The following is a 20,236-nucleotide window of genomic DNA, read 5'->3' as shown; positions in this document are numbered from 1 at the left end:
ATCCTGCTACCTGTTCTGCCGCTGCTGATCTAAATGGCTGTTGTGTGGGAGTAGATTTGTTACAGTGTGCTTGATCCAGTATGGGTTCTGTTAGTTAGAACATGCATTGCTTGTCATGTGCATACACTGTGATTTAAAGGGAAACTAAGCTCTATATCATGCTCAGTGCTGCTGACAGGGAGATAAAACTAAGGGTCCATTTACACAGAAAGATTATCTGGCAGATTATCTGCCAAAAACTTGAAGCCAAAGCCAGAAACAGACTATAAACAGAGATCAGGTCATAAAGGAAAGCCTGAGATTTATTCTCTTTTCAAATCCATTTCTGGCTTTGGCTTCAAATCTTTGGCAGATAATTTGTCAGATAATCTTTCTATGTAAATGGACCCTAACGATACCTGAAGCTTAAAAGGAAATCATGATTTCACAACTTTCCACACCACTAAGAGACCGGAATGACTTGTTTTATCGCTGTCTGCCCATGTCTGCAGCTCTGAGCGTGATACAGGGCTGACAGATTATTTTTCATTTATGACCATTAACTTCCATTCTTTTGGTGCCCCCTGTGCTTGATTGTATCTGTGGATGAGAAAGGTAGGTCTTCAAGTGTTAGGTTAGTATATGGGTACTTTAATGCAGAAAAAATGCATGCGACTGTATGTTATACTGCAGGATTTATTTCCCTTTGACTTTCAACTTTCAAAAAAATAATAATAAATGTATATATGTATATATATATTTTGCCCAGGGCAATGTGACAGGGCACAGTTTATATCTGCAACCCATGTAAAATATGAGCATCGCCTGTAGATCTGTTCTGCTGTTGGGAAATCTTTTATCTACCGTCACAGGGGTTTTTCCACTACAGTAATGGTGCGTTTACTCAGGCAGATTTATCTGACAGATTTTTAAGTCAAAGCCAGTAATGGATTTGAAAAGAGGAGAAATCTCAGTCTTTCCTTTATGACCTGTTCCCTGTTTATAGTCTGTCCCTCGCTTTGGCTTCAAAAATCTGTCAGATAAATCTGCCTGTGTAAACTCACCATTAGTCATGTCAATTTACATACACAGTTGATATGTATCAGGGGTATAGGTGATGTATACAGAGGACAGTAGGTGATATGTATGGGTAGTATAAGTAATGTATACAGGCGAAGGAAGGTGAAATGTATCGGGTATAAGTAATGTATACGCGAGACGGTAGGGGATATGTATCAGGGGTATAAGTGATGTATATAGCGGGTGGTAGGGGAAATTATCAGGGGCTTAGATGTATACTAGGACGGTAGGTGATATGTATCGGGTGTAGGAAATGTATACAGGGGGCGGTAGGTGAGATGTATCAGGGGACTGCTGGGCTACACATACCCCTCGCACCTGGTACTCATGACCTCGGGGCCTCCCCAATAAGACTCAACACACAGGCATATTTTGTTGGATGGTGGTCGGCCACAGCTATTTATTATTTATTTATTTTGTCTTAACCGGGCAAATTGCCAACTTCACTGACTCGTAAACGCCTCCAGGCGAACATTTTTCCAACGGGTATGCCGGCCGCCGAACACTGGCGGGCATGGCCACCGGATCCACCAGATACCACACCTCCAGCTGTGACTTAGTAAAATTCTCCTCTACAACAGAAGGAAACATCATCAATACATCGAACCAAAATTGGAACAACACTTGCAATAAGGGCGGGAGGGAGGGCTGCTTGAACTCCTGGCTGCTGGTAAAGAGGGCTGCTCCCGGAAGCCCCCGCCCCCTTATAGGTTTTGGCCACATCCTATAGGCCAGCAGCACGTCCCGGAGGCGGTGCCGTGCTGCATCATGTGACCCCCCGAGCACCAATAATGAGCCGTTCACTGCCCCAACTGACGTCACAGAGGCCCCCTTTGATTCTCCATTAACCCCTGCCGCTCCACTAAACGCCCCGCAGTCCCTGCCACCTTTCTTATGCAGCTCGGTGTCCTAAAGTATAGGTGATGTATACTGGGGCGGTAGAGAATATGTATCAGGGGTATAGGTGATATATACAAGAGGTGGTAGGGGATATGTATCAGGTGTATAGACGAAGTATACAAGAGGCGGTAGGTGATATGTATTGGGTACAGGTGATGTATACAGGGGGCGGTAGGGGAAATTATCAGGGGCTTAGATGTATACTAGGGCGGTAGGTGATATGTATCAGGTGTAGGAAATGTATACAGGGGGCGGTAGGTGAGATGTATCAGGGGTAATGGACATGGTCTTACTGTTAAGCTATGGTTGGGTTAAGTATTTATTTATTTTAATTCTTTATTACATTTGTGCTTAACCCCTAGGCGACCTAGGACGTACAGATACGTCCTGGAAGTCTGTCCCCAGACAACCCTGGACGTACCCGTACGTCCTGAGCTATGAAGCACGCTCCAAAGCAGAGCGTGCTTCACAGCAGGTGGGGGCCGGCTGCAATCAGCAGCCGGGACCTCACCGGTAATGACACGCTGCAGCGATCGCGCGTGGATGGCCGCCATTTAAGGGCAAATATTTGCTGTTATTTTAAAACAACGGCTGTTATATTGAAATAATGGCCGTTATTTACTGTTATATGGCTGCCATCCACTCAATTTCACCATTGTGTGAACAGATCCTTTCTGTGTTTTTAATCCACTCCTGGTTTTGGTTGCAATATGAGGACCACAATACTGACTGAAATATACGTAGTGTGAATCCAGCCTCATAGTGTATTTGTTTACCCTTATTAAAGTGCCACAGCCTTTTATCTCCAATGCTTGTAGTCTTCTTTCAAGGAGGGATTAATTCTTGAGTGCGGAGAAACGCTGTGAGAGCAGCAGCGCGCGCCTCCCATAGACTCCCATTATGAGAGGGAGGTTAACAGCAAGCGGAATTCCGCTAGTTTTGCTTTGTGTAAACGGGGCCTAGTGCAGTATGTGCAGAGGGGTGTAAGGAGCCTCCAGCTCCCTGCTCTGTGCTCCCTGTGTGATATGGAGGCAGGAGTGATAGGTGTTTGGCTGCCTCCACCTCACACTACATGACTGGATTCCCTGACAAAGTGGGACATCAGATCTGCATAACTAGTAACTTCCTGCGTCCTCTGCTGTGAGGCCCCAAACGCAAGTTAGGGTCCTATTACACAGAGCGATTTTTAACGACTAACGATAAATGATCACAAATGAGATTGTTTATTGTTAACCTGAAATCGTTTACCATATTACACAGAACGATAATCACTAGTTATGATCGTTACTATGATCGTTATTGCGATCGTTACTATGATCGTTCACTCCAGGGCAATGTGCAATTTCACTGAACGATTAGTAAAACAACGCGTAACTTGAGTGAACGAATGTGGAATTACAGCAAACGTTAACGATAATGTTAGTTTCATATCTAAATCAACGACATACAAACGATTTTTCAATCGTTGCCTGCAATTACACAGAACGATTATCATTTAAATACTAACGATTTAACGATTTTTCGCACGATAATCGTCCCGTGTAATAGGGCCCTTACAGTGCAGGCAGCCACGGTCCACACAGGGTCCTGAGGCTGATCAGCATGAGGACCCCACAGGTAGAGCCCAGTCAGCTCGTCTGGTAACAAGTGCTTCCTCCACTTTCCCTCCCACATTCCCGCATTTTTGCAACCCGTTTTTGAAATACGTTTTTTTGAAAAAAACTGATGAAAAACGGATTGCAGAAATGGATGCAGTTGTGTGCATCCGTTTTGATCTGTTTTTCCATTGACTTCCATTTAAAAAAAAAAACGGATCAAAACGGATCTGTTTTATTTGACGGATACAAAAACATTGCTGACACTATTTTTTTTTTGTCTGTTAAAAAAAACTGATCCGTTAAACGGATTGCAAAAATGCAGTGTGAACCCAGCCTGCCTGGTAAGTCCCTTCTCTCTTTAATTTAACTTGCTTGCCTCACCATTGTAAAAGCATAAGCAGAGTGTATTAGAGCAGGTATGGGGGCTGGTCAGATGTGTGTCGTGACAGGAGGCAGCTCTGGGACATGTTACATACATGATATAGTGACCCTGATTTCCCTGCTATCTCATAGGGCTGCAGTCTGTTGTCAAGAATCCTGATCCTGCATTGACCAAAGCATGGAGCTGACAGGTAAGAAATACACCTCATAGAGCTCATAAATGCAGTTAACTGTGGGACCTTAGGATCACTGTTGCATCACTGTGTGCCCTGTGCATTAAAAAATGAACCTTTGATAAAGTGCATTTGATGAATCCCCACATTACTACAGAGAACATATACTTTGTTGTAAAGTTCCTTCTCTGTTCCTCCTGGAAATGTATGAAAAACACCTACTGTACATGGAGACACAACTAAGAGCTTAGTTTATGGACACTATGGACAAGGAAGCCCTGTAGATGGGGAAGTGGCGGGGCTGTGTCATTACAGTGCCGAGGAGATTCAAACAGTTTTTCTGCTCCTGGCATTATATTGATATATCATGCCATGGGGGGAAACAGTCCAGGATAGGCATTCACCATCCGTGCCATTCGTGTTTATAGAGCGAACACTGAACGGGGCAAAACTGCAGCCAGGAGACAATGCAGTAACATTAGAAAACATACTAAAAGACCTTATCATGTGACAATGATGTCACCACAGGTCCTTTACAGGCTACATTATGGAGAAAAAAAAGACTAAAGCTAGTGCTGCCATAGTTACAGTGTGTGCGTGTGTGCGTGTGTGTGTGTGTGTGGGGGGGGGGGGTTCCAGTTTGGTGAACAGCCCGGGGCCTATGGTAAAGTCAATCCGCCCCTTAAGGGGACATGTCTATGATTTACCTGTCCTGGTTCCCACCTCTATCGGATCCCAGGCCGCCTGCTCTGCATTGCTGCCTGTGTTTTCACAAAATACAGTGATGTCCTGCTCCCACCAGAAATGGCCACTTATCCGGTAGCGGTGGGGAATAGGCAACCTGGCCAAGTGTTCGTTTTTCCCGGACAACCTCTTAAGGGTGCCTTCACACCTACCGTATTGCTACGCCCCACACCTCTAGGGGCCACTCCGCAGTGTAGATGGTGCTAACAGGCAGGAACCGGGGCAGCTGTAGGATAATGTGGTCACGGTGTAGGCACGAGGGTGATACACCTGGAAACCGGGCTCCTGACCATGCGGGAATACTGGGCATGCGATTCTTCGTTGTCCTTAGTCAGGGCACCAAATATCACACCAATGCCAAGGTTCAGAAACAACGGTAGTTGTATATTTATTGTAACGGTGGTATCTAGTAGCAACAGTCTCTCTGGATGCAACCGGGAATAAGGCAAACTTGAATAAAGCAGAGTAATGGGTGATGCTGCAATAGGCAGTGAGAGTAGCGTGCTGAATGATGGGAGTAGTAGTGAAACTAAAGTTGAGATGCTGGGTGGAATGAGACTTGAATGAAATACTTGCAGTTGAGGATTAGAGAAGATGATGATGAGAGGAATGACTAAAGAACGGCACCCAGATGAGAATCTTGAGACAGGAACACAGCCAGTGGACTGGAGCAGCAGAGCACACGCAGGTCTCTCTCTTAGCAGGGAGAGAGGACGGCAGAACTTGTCTCCTGAAGGTGGAGGACAAGACTCGACTGAACAGGAACAGCAGAGCAACACACCCTATACCCTCTGGGGCAGGAGATAGACTCCGGTAGCACAGGAAGTCACATGGTAACCCCAGCCAAAAGCTTGATGACCATTGGAGTTACCATGGAAGCAGGAGCACAGTCATGTGACATCCAGCCATTGCATCATCACACCATTAGGCATATACAGAGAAATATACATGAGAAGTACCATACTTGAACACTGGGAGGCGACATAATACCATTAGGCACTGATACCTGAATATACATGCAATAAATGAATGAAATAGCAGACCTGAATACTGCAGGGGTGACACAATACAAGCAGTTTGCAGTGGACCATAGCTTTCCAGAACAGAACTGGTTATAATAAAAGTGTGAGCATAAGAAGGGCTGTTCTGGGACACTGCAGTATCGCAGCAGAAAATCCGCTGCGGATCAGCAGCAGATTTAACTAAATGAATGAACACAGCATCAAATCCTCACTTACAAATCTGCTGCGGATCCGCAGCAGGTTTGACAGTGCGTATTTAATGCTGTGTTCATTCATTTAGTTAAATCTGCTGCGGATCCGCCGCGGATTTTCTGCTGCGATACGGTAGGTGTGAAGGCACCCTAAAGGTTAAAAAAGAAAATAGTTTTGTAGGTGACAGTACAGTCCTGCCTGATCTGACATCAGGGGACAGAGAGCTGCTAAGGCCACTGACTATGGGGCCTGCATTAATAATTATTAGATCTGTGCACAATACTTGCACTAAGCAGGTGTCTTCCGTCCAGTGTCTTCCGTCTCAATGCCAAGGAGTTTGTATCTGGGGTGTGGGGGGTGGGGGTGGGGGGGCTAAATGGAATCTTTGCCCCGGGTGCTGAGAAAGATGGCTACACCTCTGGGTATAGGTGATGTATACAGCGGGTAGTAGGGGATATGTATCAGTGGTATAGGGGATGTATACAGCAGGTGGTAGGGGATATGTATCAGGGGTATAGGTGATGTATACAAGGGGCGGTATGTGATATGTATCAGGGGTATAGGTGATGTATACAGCGGGTGGTAGGGGATATGTATCAGGCCTATATGTGATGTATACAGCGGGTGGTAGGGGATAGGTATCAGGGGTATAGGTGATGTATACAGCAGGTGGTAGGTGATATGTATCAGGCCTATATGTGATGTATACAGGGGTATATATGTATGAGGGGTATAGGTGATGTATACAGTGGGTGGTAGCAGGGCCGTATTAACAGCTGCTGCTGCCCTAGGCACTAAACCTGAAGGCGCCCCATCTTCATGCACCTATTGGCGATACCAGACGTGACCAATACCACCATACCCCCCACCCCCCTGGAAAAGACACTAGATTTACTGGCAAGTCTGAACGGGAGGAGGGAAACTAAAGAAATAAAAACAAAAAAATTAGTTTTTTATGTCCCCCCTGCTCCCTGGTGCTGCCCCCCTGCAAGGTGCTGCCCTAGGCACCGGACCACGGGTGCCTAGTGGTAAATACGGCCCTGGGTGGTAGGGGATATGTATCAGGGGTATAGGAGATGTATACAGCGGGTGGTAGGGGATATGTATCAGGCCTATATGTGATGTATACAGCGGGTGGTAGGGGATATGTATCAGGAGAATAGGTGATGTATACAGCAGGTGGTAGGGGATATGTATCAGGGGTATAGGTGATGTATACAGCGGGTGGTAGGGGGTATGTATCAGGGGTATAGGTGATGTATACAGCGGGTGGTAGGGGATATGTATGAGGGGTATAGGTGATGTATACAGGGGGTGGTGGGGGATATGTATCAGGGGTATAGTATAGGTGATGTATACAGCAGGTGGTAGGGGATATGTATCGGGTATAGGTGATGTATACAGCAGGTGGTAGGGGATATGTATGAGGGGTATAGGTGATGTATACAGGGGGTGGTGGGGGATATGTATCAGGGGTATAGTATAGGTGATGTATACAGCAGGTGGTAGGGGACATGTATCAGGGGTATAGGTGATGTATACAGCAGGTGGTAGGGGATATGTATCAGGGGTATAGGTGATGTATACAGTGGGTGGTAGGGGATATGTATCAGGGGTATAGGTTATGTATACAGGGGGTGGTAGGGGATATGTATCAGGGGTATAGGTGATGTATACAGGGGGCAGTAGGGGATATGTATCAGGGATATAGGTGATGACTGCTCACTACATTGTCATATCTATCAGCTCCCATACACATGTAATCACTCTTTATTCAACTCCCCAATGCAGAATAGGGTGGGATTCAATATTACTGCTGGTAACCAACATGTATGTCACCTCCATCAGGGATTTATCAAGCAATCAATAGGAAGAAGGTGCATTGTTTCCCATAGCAACTAATCGCTACTCAGCTTGGTTGCTATGGGCAACAAGAACCCTTCTTCCTATAAGACTGCTTACTAAATGGATAAATCCCCCTCAGTGATATTTTTTTCCCTGGCAACTGGATTTGGCTCCAATCTTATGGGGACTATAAAGAGAGGGGGGGATGGGGAGCTGGGAGCCTGTCTGCAACTACTGGGGAAGTATGGGAGAAGACTGGCTGCCACTACTGGGGAAGTATGGGAGAAGACTGGCTGCCACTACTGTAATGCCGGATACCCCTCATGTAGTGCCAGGCTGGGGATTGTATAATTCACTGTATACCCCTCATGTAGTACCAGGCTGGGGATTGTATAATGCACAGGATATCCCTCATGTAGTGCCAGGAAGGGGATTGTATAATGCACAGGATATCCCTCATGTAGTGCCAGGCTGGGGAATTCATAGTGTATATTTTTTTCCATCAGGTTCCAATATAAAGAAGTTTTCTTATACACAGGACAGTGAAAAGCAGACTGATCAGTGGGCGTCTGATCTCTCCCAAGAACAGGAACAAGATTATCCCAGGAATGAATGGAGTGCACTGTAGGGAGAGATTTATCACAGGGTGTAAAATATACGTTGGTGTAATCTGCTCACAGCAACCAATCACAGCTCAGCATTTAGCTCTGGTAATATGAGAGCTGAGCTGTGATTGGTTGCTGGGAGCAGATTACACCAATGTATATTTCACACCCTTTGGTAAATCTCCGCCTGGGTGTGGACGGATGGCTCCCTATTCATTATCTGTGGGAGCCGCTAAATGCTGCGGACTTCCAGCCTTATAGAAAATGAATAGAATGCTCTGCACCATTCATTCTGGGAAAAATTGTGTCCCTGATCTCGGTGGGTGTGGGTCCATGTGGACTGACCCCCATGATCAGCTTGCTGTCCTCTATCCTTTGGAGAGGAGCCTGAGAGCTGTAGACTTACAGGTATTGCAGACAATGGAAATTTATGAAAACCGCAACCCCCAACATGCACAGAAAATCTGCAGCTGTGAGAATAAGCTGGGAGTTGTAGTGGGAGGAGGTGCTGTGTGGCTTGGGTAAAATGATAGATAGGTGTCCCCAATAGGTACAGTGGGTCCTTCTATTGGGTAGACAGGTTCCCCAGAATGTACTTTGCCATGTTAGACAGGTATCATCTATCACCTTTGCTTCATGTAAGTAGGCAGCCCCTGTAGATATGCAACCCCCCCCCCCGCCCATCTATATAAAAAAAAAAAAAAAAAATTGGAAAAAATACAAACATGCCCACCGTTTGATGCCCATTGACTTCCCCACACTTCACTTTATCTTTTCAGCCAGAAAAGGCAAGGAGCGTTACTTCCTTGGGGAGGCAGATGCACATAATCAGTGACATCACCATATTCCCAAAGGAGGGTACACACTGCACCTCCAGTGGCCAAAGGCATGGGGTTCTCCGATCTCCTTGGTGGACATTGGGGTGGCAGCCAGGAGCAAAACACACTGTGCAAGAAAAGGTCATGTCAGCTTCTAGTCTGGGAGTAAAAGGTTGATAGTTGTTAAAACGAATGTGCCAGCAGTACATTCACTTTAAGATTTTCATATGCATAGAACGGCTTGGGGAAGCCAATGCCGCGCTCCTTCTTTTTGAACGGCTGCCCGGCGTACTGCGCTGTTCTATTCCCAGGCACCGACCTGGGCTGAAGCACTGGAGGTGGACCGACCCACCCCCAGTGGAAGGAACCCTCCGCCCCTCCGATGATTCTAGTGTACTGCTGGTACATTCACCTAAATGTATTTTAGGGTACAAACACACACGGCTTATACGCTGCATATTTACTGCTGCGATACGCAGCAGATACGTAGCAGATTAGATCTAAATAACTGAACACAGTATCAAATCTGCTGCGTATCTGCTGCGTATCTGCTGTGTGTGTTTGTACCCTTAGACACAAAAAAAAACTTGGAGTGCATCAGCTAGTTGTAGTCCCAAAGCCAGCACACATGGGCACCACTCAGGGATCCAGCTGTTACACATCCATAACAGACATGCCCAGGCTTGTTGGCGGCACATGGGTACCACTCAGGGATCCAGCTGTTACACCTCCATAACAGACATGCCCAGGCTTGTTGGCGGCACATGGGCACCACTCAGGGATCCAACCGTTACATCTCCATAACAAACACCAGGGTGCCTTGCTGTATTGGGAAGTCCCTCCTGGAGGTATGTGGTAGGATCCTTACAACAGCCATGTAACCCCGAGGAGAATGGAGGAGTTGATGGGAGTTAAGTCTATTTTTTGACACTTCATAAAAAAATTGGGGTGAGCTGCTAGAACCAGTTCTCATCTGTAACTAGTTCTAGGCTCATAACCAGCACTCACAGCCTGTGCAACCGTTACACGTCCATAACATACGTGCCCAGGCATGACGGCTGCATACAGGTACCACTCAGGGATTCAACCATTACACGTCCATAACGGATAGGCCCCGGTGCGCATTGATTATATGCATTGGTAGCCTGTACTGCAGGGTAGGACCTTCAGCTAACAAGGACCACACCTACTGGTTACAGCTCAGTACTAACCTCTTCACCTGCTGCAGCCCCTATATATACCCGGAAAAGGTTCTACTCATTTGCATATATTACTGAACAAGCTATCTGATTGGCTGGTGGTGTAGCTTTCCTATTTGCATATTTTACTGAACAAGCGGGCTGATTGGCTGGGGCTGTAGCTTTCCTATTTGCATATTTTACTGAACAAGCGAGCTGATTGGCTGGAACTGTGGCGTTACTCATTTGCATTTTTCACTGCACAGGCTATCTGATTGGCTGGAACTGTAGCTTAACTCATTTGCATATTTCACTGCACAAGCGAACTGATTGGCTGGCACTGTAGCTTTACTCATTTGCATATATCACTGCACAAGCGATCTGATTGGCTGGTACTGTAGCTTGGAGCAGGAGATTTCTGCAGCAGTTTACACAACAGTTTATAGCTCTAGAATAGCCATTTTAGCTCCCACTTTAGCCACATCTGCTCACTACTGGCGGCTTCTTCAAACTGTCACAGCAGTACCAGCAGCTACCACTAGAGGGGTGTGGGGGTGTCACTGTATACAGATTTAGATAGCTCCCTTGAGTTCAGTGGTAGATAAATGTATATTCTGTGAGCCCCCACTGGTGGAATAATAGTTTTGCTGTGGGGTCCTCCTACATCTATGGGCAGATTTATTATCTAGTAAATACCTTGTGAGACAGATTGGGGTGGGGGTGTGGAGAGAGCAACAATATTTAGAATATTTTGTTTCACCACAGTTCTGTCAATGGCTAAAGACACCCAACTTTCCTAGTGTCACCGCAAATCTGCTTCTTCATCAGTGTCGGTCTGGATTGGCTATGGCCTACCTGGCAGCTAGGTGTGCAGTATCCTGCTACCTGTTCTGCCGCTGCTGATCTAAATGGCTGTTGTGTGGGAGTAGATTCGTTACAGTGTGATTCATCCAGTATGGGTACTGTGAGTTAGAACATGTATTGCTTGTCGTGTGCATACACTGTGATATAAAGGTAATCTGTAAGCTCTATATCATGCTCAGTGCTGCGGACAGGGAGATAAAACTTATGATACCTGCAGCTTAAAAGGAAATCATGATTTATAACTTTCCTCACAACTAAGAGACAGGAATGATTTGTTATATCACTGTCTGCCCATGTCTGCAGCTCAGAGCGTGATACAGAGCTGACAGATTATTTTTCATTAATGTGTAATAATTTATGCGGGAAAAATTGCATGCTACTGTATGCCACACTGCAGGATTTATTTCCCTTTGACTTGCATTGTGACTAAAAAAAAAAAAAAAAGACTGAAAAAATAATAATAATAATAATGTAAAAAAAAAAGAGATGCTTGAAAAGTTGCTTGAAAAAAGGTTTCATCGAGAAACTGAAAAGTTGTATTGCACATATGGGTGAATAAATTCACTTCATTATTTACTATTCCTGGAGTGCTGCCTTATCGCTTTCATATTTTGGATTTCTTTGGAGTCGGGGTACTGGAGCTATTTATAGCTGCAACCCATATAAGAGTATGAGAAGCACCAAAAAATCTGTTCTGCTTTTTGGGAAACCTTTTATCTACCGTCACAGGGGTTTTTCTACAACAAGAAGTAATGTCAATACAAACACACAGGTTATATGTATCCGGGGTATAGGTGATGTATACAGGGGGCAGTAGGGGATTTGTATCAGGGGTATAGGTGATGTATACAGGGGGTGGTAGGGGATATGTATCCAGAGTATAGGTGATGGATATAGGGGGCAGTAGGGGATATGTTTTAGGAATATAGGTGATGTATACAGCGGGTGGTAGGGGATATGTATCAGGGGTATAGGTGATGTATACAGGGGGTGGTGGGGGGTATGTATCAGGGGTATAGGTAATGTATACAGCAGGTGGTAGGGGATATGTATCAGGGGTATAGGTGATGTATACAGTGGGTGGTAGCAGATATGTATCAGGGGTATAGGTGATGTATACAGCGGGTGGTAGGGGGATATGTATTAGGGGTATAGGTGATGTATACAGCGGGTGGTAGGGGATATGTATCAGAGTTATAGGTGATGTATACAGCAGGTGGTAGGTGGTATGTATCAGGGGTATAGGGGATGTATACAGGGGGTAGTAGGGGATATGTATCAGGGGTATAGGGGATGTATACAGCGGGTGGTAGGGGATATGTATCAGGGGTATAGGCGATGTATACAGCGGGTGGTAGGGGATATGTATCAGGGGTATAGGGGATGTATACAGGGGACGGTAGGGGATATGTATCAGGGGTATAGGGGATGTATACAGGGGGTAGTAGGGGATATGTATCAGGGGTATAGGGGATGTATACAGCTGGTGGTAGGGGATATGTATCAGGAGTATAGGTGATGTATACAGCGGGTGGTAGGGGATATGTATCAGGGGTATAGGTGATGTATACAGGGAGCGGTATGTGATATGTATCAGGGGTATAGGGGATGTATACAGGGGGTGGTATGTGATATGTATCAGGGGTATAGGTGATGTATACAGCGGGTGATAGGGGATATGTATCAGGGATATAGGTGATGTATACAGCAGGTGGTAGGGGACATGTATCAGGGATATAGGGGATGACTGCTCACTACATTATCATATCTATCAGCTCCCATACACATGTAACCAGTCTTTATTCAACTCCCCAATGCAGAATAGGGTGGGATTCAATATTACTGCTGGTAACCAACATGTATGTCACCTCCATTAGGGATTTATCAAGCAATCAATAGGAAGAAGGTTCATTGTTGCCCATAGCAACCAATCACTACTCAGCTTGGTTGCTATTGGCAACAAGGAACCTTCTTCCTATAAGACTGCTTACTAAATGGATAAATCCCCCTCAGTGATATTTTGGCCCTGGCAACTGGATTTGGCTCCAATCTTATGGGGACTAGTGATGTCACGATACCAGCTTTTTTATTTCGATACTCGATGCCAGTTTGGTACCTTGACAAAAATACAAACATAATTCCCCCCCCCAGGAGGTATGCTGGGAGTTGTAGTGCAAAATAAGGTATGCTGGGAGATGCACTTCTGCAGCAGTAGCTTCCCAAAACAACTCCCATCATACCTTTGTTTGCATTACAACTCCCAGCATACTTTTTTTTGCACTACAAATCCCATGCTGGGAGTTGTAGTGCCCAACAAGGTATGCTGGGAGTTGTAGTGTCCAATGAGGTATGCTGGGAGTTGCAGTGTTGCAGCAGCAGCCTTCCAATATAACAACAACTCTCAGCAGCAGGGCTCTTGAGACTTGTAGTCCTGACAGCCCCATACTGTGCACGTTGCCTTGGCTGCAGCCGTACGCAGTGACATCACTCTCCCGGCAGGCCATGCAGCCACTGTCTAAAGTTTAGTAACTTTTAGCCGCTCTCCTCTTTCTCTTTCTTCCAGAGTGGCTGCACACCCTGCACAATGTGTACAGCGCCAAGCACACTGACAGCTCCCTGCACCCGCAATCAGCACCCCCCTCTCCTGACATGCTCTGTGCTGCTGTGACCTCTCCTATAGGATCACCTCACTCCTCTCCTGACATCCTCTGTGCTGCTGTGACCTCCCCTATAAGATCAGCACTCTCCTCTTCTGACATCCTCTCTGCTGCTATGACCTCTCCTATAAGATCAGCACCCTCCTCTCCTGACGTCCTCTGTGCTGCTGTGACCTCCCCTTTAAGATCAGCACCCTCCTCTCCCTACATCCTCTGTGCTGCTGTGACCTCCCTTATAAGATCAGCACACTCCTCTCCTGACATTCTCTGTGCTGCTGTGACCACTCCTATAGGATCACTTCACTCCTCTCCTGACATCCTCTGTGCTGCTGTGACCTCCCCTATAAGATCAGCACCCTCCTCTCCTGACATCCTCTGTGCTGCTGTGACCTCCCTTATAAGATCAGCACACTCCTCTCCTGACATTCTCTGTGCTGCTGTGACCACTCCTATAGGATCACTTCACTCCTCTCCTGACATCCTCCAGCCTCTGTGTAAAGTTTAGTAACTTTCAGACGCTCTCCTGTTTCTCCTCCTCCCAGAGTGGCTGCACACCCTGCAGTACAGCGCCCAGCACACTGACAGCTCTCTGCACCCGCAGTGTCATCCAACACCACAGTGGTTAACCCGTTGCTGACTGCTGGTGCCCTGTAACCTCTGTGTGGAGTAGTTCGGGGCAGTGACACTCACTTACAGTCCAGGCAGTGTCCCTCCCCCGACAGACCTGTCTCCCCCCTGGTTTCCTCTCATCTCTGCCCCCTGTGTGTGCGCTCCTCTCCTGCTGCCACTGATACCAGGGCCCGCACTGCTCCCCCGCTCTACATTAATCCTGCTCCATGATCTCCAAAATACCGACCTGCTGACTCTGGGAGCGGAGTGTGTGCAGGCGTAGTTGGTGAAACCAGGGGGCGGCACAGAGAACATGGCTGGCGCTCAGATAGCCACTGGCCGTGTTCTCTGCGCTATAATTTATGTTAAGCTGCTCTATTAGGCTGGGGTCACACTACGTTTCTTTCATCCGTTTTTTGCAAAAAATGGATGCATTTGTGAGCATCCGTTTTTATCCATTTTTCCATTGGCTTCCATTATAAAAAAAATGGATCAAAACAGATCAGTTTTTTTTTAACGTACACAAAAACGTAGCTGACCCTACTTTTGTGTCCGTTAAAAACAATGTAGTTCAATGGAAAAACGGATCAAAATGGATGCTCACAAATGCATCTGTTTATTTCATCCGTTTTTCATCAGTTTTTTGCAAAAAATGGATGAAAAAAAAAAGACGGATTGCAAAAACGTAGTGTGAACCCAGCCTTACGCAGCTTAACATGAAGTATTGAATACCAGGAAATCCTGGTATTGAAACGATTTTTTGCCTGAAATGTCGATAGTAGTATCGATATTTCGGTGCATCGTGCATCCCTAATAGGGACTATAAAGTGAGGGAGGAATGGGGAGCTTGGAGCCTGTCTGCAACTACTGGGGAAGTATGAGAGAAGACTGGCTGCCACTACTGTAATGCAGGATAGCCCTCATGTAGTGCCAGGTTGGGGATTGTATAATGCACAGGATACCCCTCATGTAGTGCCAGGCTGGAGATTGTATAATGCTCTGTATACCCCTCATGTAGTACCAGGCTGGAGATTGTATAATGCTCTGTATACCACTCATGTATTACCAGGCTGGGGATTGTATAATGCACTGTATACCCCTCATGTAGTGTCAGGCTGGGGATTGTATAATGCACTGTATACCCCTCATGTACTACCAGGCTGGGGATTGTATAGAGCACTGTATACCCCTCATGTAGTGTCAGGCTGGGGATTGTATAATGCACTGTATACCCCTCATGTAGTGTCAGGCTGGGGATTGTATAATGCACTGTATACCCCTCATGTAGTGCCAGGCTGCAGATAGAATAATGCACTGTATACCCCTCATGTAGTGCCAGGCTGTGGGTTATATAATGCACAGGATACCCCTCATGTAGTGCCAGGCTGGGGATTGTATAATGCACAGGATACCCCTCATGTAGTGCCAGGCTGTGGGTTGTATAATGCACAGGATACCCCTCATGTAGTGCCAGGCTGGGGATTGTATAATGCACAGGATACCCCTCATGTAGTGCCAGGCTGCAGATAGAATAATGCACTGTATACCCCTCATGTAGTGCCAGGCTGTGGGTTGTGTAATGCACTGTATACCCCTCATGTAGTGCCAGGCTGTGGGTTGTATAATGCTCTGTATACCCCTCATGTAGTGCCAGGCTGTGGGTTGTGTAATGCACTGTATACCCCTCATGTAGTGCCAGGCTGTGGGTTGTATAATGCACAGGATACCCCTCATGTAGTGCCAGGCTGTGGGTTGTATAATGCACAGGATACCCCCATGTAGTACCAGGCTGGGGATTGTATAATGCACTGTATACCCCTCATGTAGTGCCAGGCTGTGGGTTGTATAATGCACTGTATACCCCTCATGTAGTGCCAGGCTGGGGATTGTATAATGCACAGGATACCCCCATGTAGTATCAGGCTGGGGATTGTATAATGCTCTGTATACCCCTCATGTAGTGCCAGATTTGGGCGAGAGCACTCAGGGGGGCTATATAATAAAGGGGCCGTCTTAACAAAACTATGGGCCCCTGGGCACAGCTGCGGACTGGGCCCCCCAACACAAGATCAAGTCCCCGCATCCCCCTCACAGTGTTGCTGTGCAGCCCCATGTGGAGAAAAAGAAATAGAATACCCCCCTGCATCCCCCATATAGAATAGCCCCCCCCCTGCATGCCCACATATAGAATAGCCCCCCTGTGTACCCTCATATAGAATACCCCCCTACACCCCCCCATATAGAATAGCCCCCATGCATCCCCCCATATAGAATAGCCCCCCCCTTTGCATCCCCCCATATAGAATAGCCCCCCCATACATTCCCCCATATAGAATAGCCCCCCTGTGCATCCCCCCCTTATAGAACAGCCCCCCCCGTGCATCCCCCCTTATAGAATAGCCCCCCCGTGCATCCCCCCTTATAGAATAGCCCCCCTGTGCATCCCCCCTTATAGAACAGCCCCCCTGTGCAACCCCCCCTTATAGAATAGCCCCCCCTGCATCCCCCTTATAGAATAGCCCCCCTGTGCATCCCCCCATATAGAATAGCCCCCCTGTGCATCCCCTCCATATAGAATAGCCCCCCTTTGCATCCCCCCATATAGAATAGCCCCCCTGTGCATCTCCCCATATAGAATAGCCCCATGTGCATCCTCCCCTTATAGAATAGCCCCCCCTGTGCATCCCCCCATATAGAATACCCCCCTTATAGAATAGCCCCCATGCACCCCCCTATGTAGAATAGCCCCCCCGTATATCTCCCCTTATAGAATAGCCCCCCCCTGTGCATCCTCCCCTTATAGAACAGCCCCCTGTGCATCCTCCCCTTATAGAACAGCCCCTTCTGTGCATCCTCCCCTTAAAGAATAGCCCCCCTGTGCATCCCCCCTTATAGAATAGCCCCCCTGTGCATCCCCCCCTTATAGAATAGCCCCCCTGTGCATCCCCCCATTATAGAACAGCCCCCCCGTGCATCCCCCCTTATAGAATAGCCCCCCTGTGCATCCCCCCTTATAGAACAGCCCCCCTGTGCATCCCTCCCTTATAGAATAGCCCGCCCTGCATCCCCCTTTTAGAACAGCCCCCCTGTGCATCCCCCCCATATAGAATAGCCCCCCCTGTGCATCCCCCCATATTGAATAGCCCCCCTGTGCATCCCCCCATATAGAATAGCCCCCCTGTGCATCCCCCCTTATAGAATAGCCCCCCTGTGCATCCCCCCATATAGAATAGTCCCCCTGTGCATCCCCCCTTATAGAACAGACCCCCTGTGCATCCCCCCTCATAGAATAGCCCCCCTGTGCATCCCCCCTCATAGAATAGCCCCCCTGTGCATCCCCCCTCATAGAATAGCCCCCCTGTGCATCCCCCCATATAGAATAGCCCCCCTGTGCATTTTCCCTATGTAGAATAGCCCCCCTGTGCATCCCCCCCCTTATAGAACAGCCCCCCTGTGCATCCCCCCATATAGAATAGCCCCCCTGTGCATCCCCCCATATAGAATAGCCCCCCTGTGCATCCCCCCCATATAGAATAGCCCCCCTGTGCATTCCCCTATGTAGAATAGCCCCCCTGTGCATCCCCCCCTTATAGAACAGCCCCCCCCCCCGTGTGGCCACATGTGAAGGGGTTTTAAAAGAAAATAAAAAAAAATACAACTCACCTCTCCTCGGGCCGGATCTTCAGTTGGCAGGAGCTTCTCCCTGGTGCTGCAGCGCGACGGATCCTATCTCCACTCAGGTCCTCAGCGGCGCGTCAGGGAAGTGACGTCACCGCTGGGGACCTGATGTAGGTGCCTGAAGACGTGCCTGCGCGCGGCACGTCTGCGGCTCCTGAGGGATCACTGAGGCCCGGAAGAGACTGAGGGAATAGCGCGGCGGGCGGCCGCGCTATTCTCTCAGTCTCAACTACTGCACCACTCGGTGGTGAGGAAGACCGGACCGGGCGGCACATGCCCCCCGGCCCAGCCCGCCCCTGGTCTTTCCCTTTCTGCAGGGTAGGCGACTGCCACTGGGGCCCCCCATGAGTCATAGGGAGGGAGGGAGGAGGTGAAGATGGAGGAGAGAGGAGGTGATGGGGGAGATGGAGGTGGGAGGGAGAGAGGAGGTGAAGGTGGGAGGGAGAGAGGAGGTGAAGGTGGGGGGGAGAGATGTGAAGGGGGGGGGAGAGAGATGTGAAGGGGGGGGGAGAGAGATGTGAAGGGGGGGAGAGAGATGTGAAGTGGGGGAGAGAGGTGTGAAGTGGGGGAGAGAGATGTGAAGTGGGGGAGAGAGATGTGAAGTGGGGGAGAGAGGTGTGAAGGGGGGGAGAGGTGTGAAGGGGGGGAGAGAGGTGTGAAGGGGGGGGGAGAGGTGTGAAGGGGGGGGAGAGAGGTGTGAAGGGGGGGGAGAGAGGTGTGAAGGGGGGGGAGAGAGGTGTGAAGGGGGGGGGAGAGAGAGAGATGTTGAGCGGGAGGGGGAGAGAGAGATGTGAAGGGGGGGGGGGGGGGAGACACCACCACCCCCGTTCCCACCCGCAGCACCTCGACCCCCCCCCCCCCCCGTCTCACCCGTGGCACAGCTGGCAGCGGCGGTACCAACACCCCCAGACCCCACACAGCTCAGTACAGCTCCCCCAGCCGCCGGCTACTTTGCTTGGTTGCCGGGATGCGGGGGGGGGGGGGGGTGCTATGGGGCGCTCACTAATCGTCCGATTTCCCCCCCCTTCCTCCTATACCAAGTACATCCCCCCCCTTCTGATACCGAATACATCACCCCCTCATCGGATCTGCAGCGCCGGCCCGTCTCAGCTTCCATCACAGCAGCTGCAGCAGCTCACTGTGCTTTGTCCCGCACAGAACGCTGTGAGCTCCTGCTGTGATGGAAGCTGAGAGAGCCGTTGAGGGGGTGATGTATTCGGTATCGGAAGGGGGGGGATGTACTTGGTATAGGAGGAAGGGGGGGGGGAAATCGGACGATTAGTGAGCGCCCCATAGCACCCCCCCGCATCCCGGCAACCAAGCAAAGTAGCCGGCGGCGGGGGGTGCTGTACTGAGCTGTGTGGGTGGGTGTTGGTACCGCCGCTGCTAGCTGTGGGCACCACTCAGGGATCCAGCTGTTACACCTCCATAACAGACATGCCCAGGGATGTTGGCTGCACACGGGTACCACTCAGGGATCCAGCTGTTACATCTCCATAATAGACACCAGGGTGCCTTGCTGTATTGGAAAGTCCCTCCTGGAGGTATGGGGTAGGATCATTACAACAGCCTTGTAACCCCGGGAGAATGGATCAGTTGATGGGAGTTAAGTCTATTTTTTGATACTTCAAAAAAAAAATTGGGGTGAGCTGCTAGAACCAGTTCTCATCTGTAACTAGTTCTAGGCTCATAACCAGCACTCACAGCCTGTGCAACCGTTACACGTCCATAACATACGTGCCCAGGCATGACGGCTGCATACAGGTACCACTCAGGGATTCAACCATTACACGTCCATAACGGATAGGCCCCGGTGCGCATTGATAGTATGCATTGGCAGCCTGTACTGCAGGGTAGGACCTTCAGCTAACAAGGACCACACCTACTGGTTACAGCTCAGTACTAACCTCTTC

The 20,236-nt window shown here is 48.5% G+C and overlaps 1 long non-coding RNA gene across 2 annotated transcripts in view; it reads left to right on the top strand.

Moving 5' to 3' along the window:
- The window catches only part of LOC138768011 (uncharacterized), a 161,418-nt gene that overhangs the window by 44,627 nt on the left and 96,555 nt on the right, over positions 1–20,236 (top strand). For both annotated transcript variants that reach the window (XR_011358909.1, XR_011358910.1), the window contains exon 2: positions 4,071–4,129. This is a non-coding gene — a long non-coding RNA (uncharacterized lncRNA). The remainder of the gene's footprint in view (positions 1–4,070; positions 4,130–20,236) is intronic.

This window comes from Dendropsophus ebraccatus, chromosome 11 (assembly GCF_027789765.1).
Source record: "Dendropsophus ebraccatus isolate aDenEbr1 chromosome 11, aDenEbr1.pat, whole genome shotgun sequence".
NCBI classification, from domain to species: domain Eukaryota; kingdom Metazoa; phylum Chordata; class Amphibia; order Anura; family Hylidae; genus Dendropsophus; species Dendropsophus ebraccatus.
The sequence above is the reverse complement of the archived record's forward strand: the minus strand, read 5'-3'. Positions and strand labels throughout refer to the sequence as shown.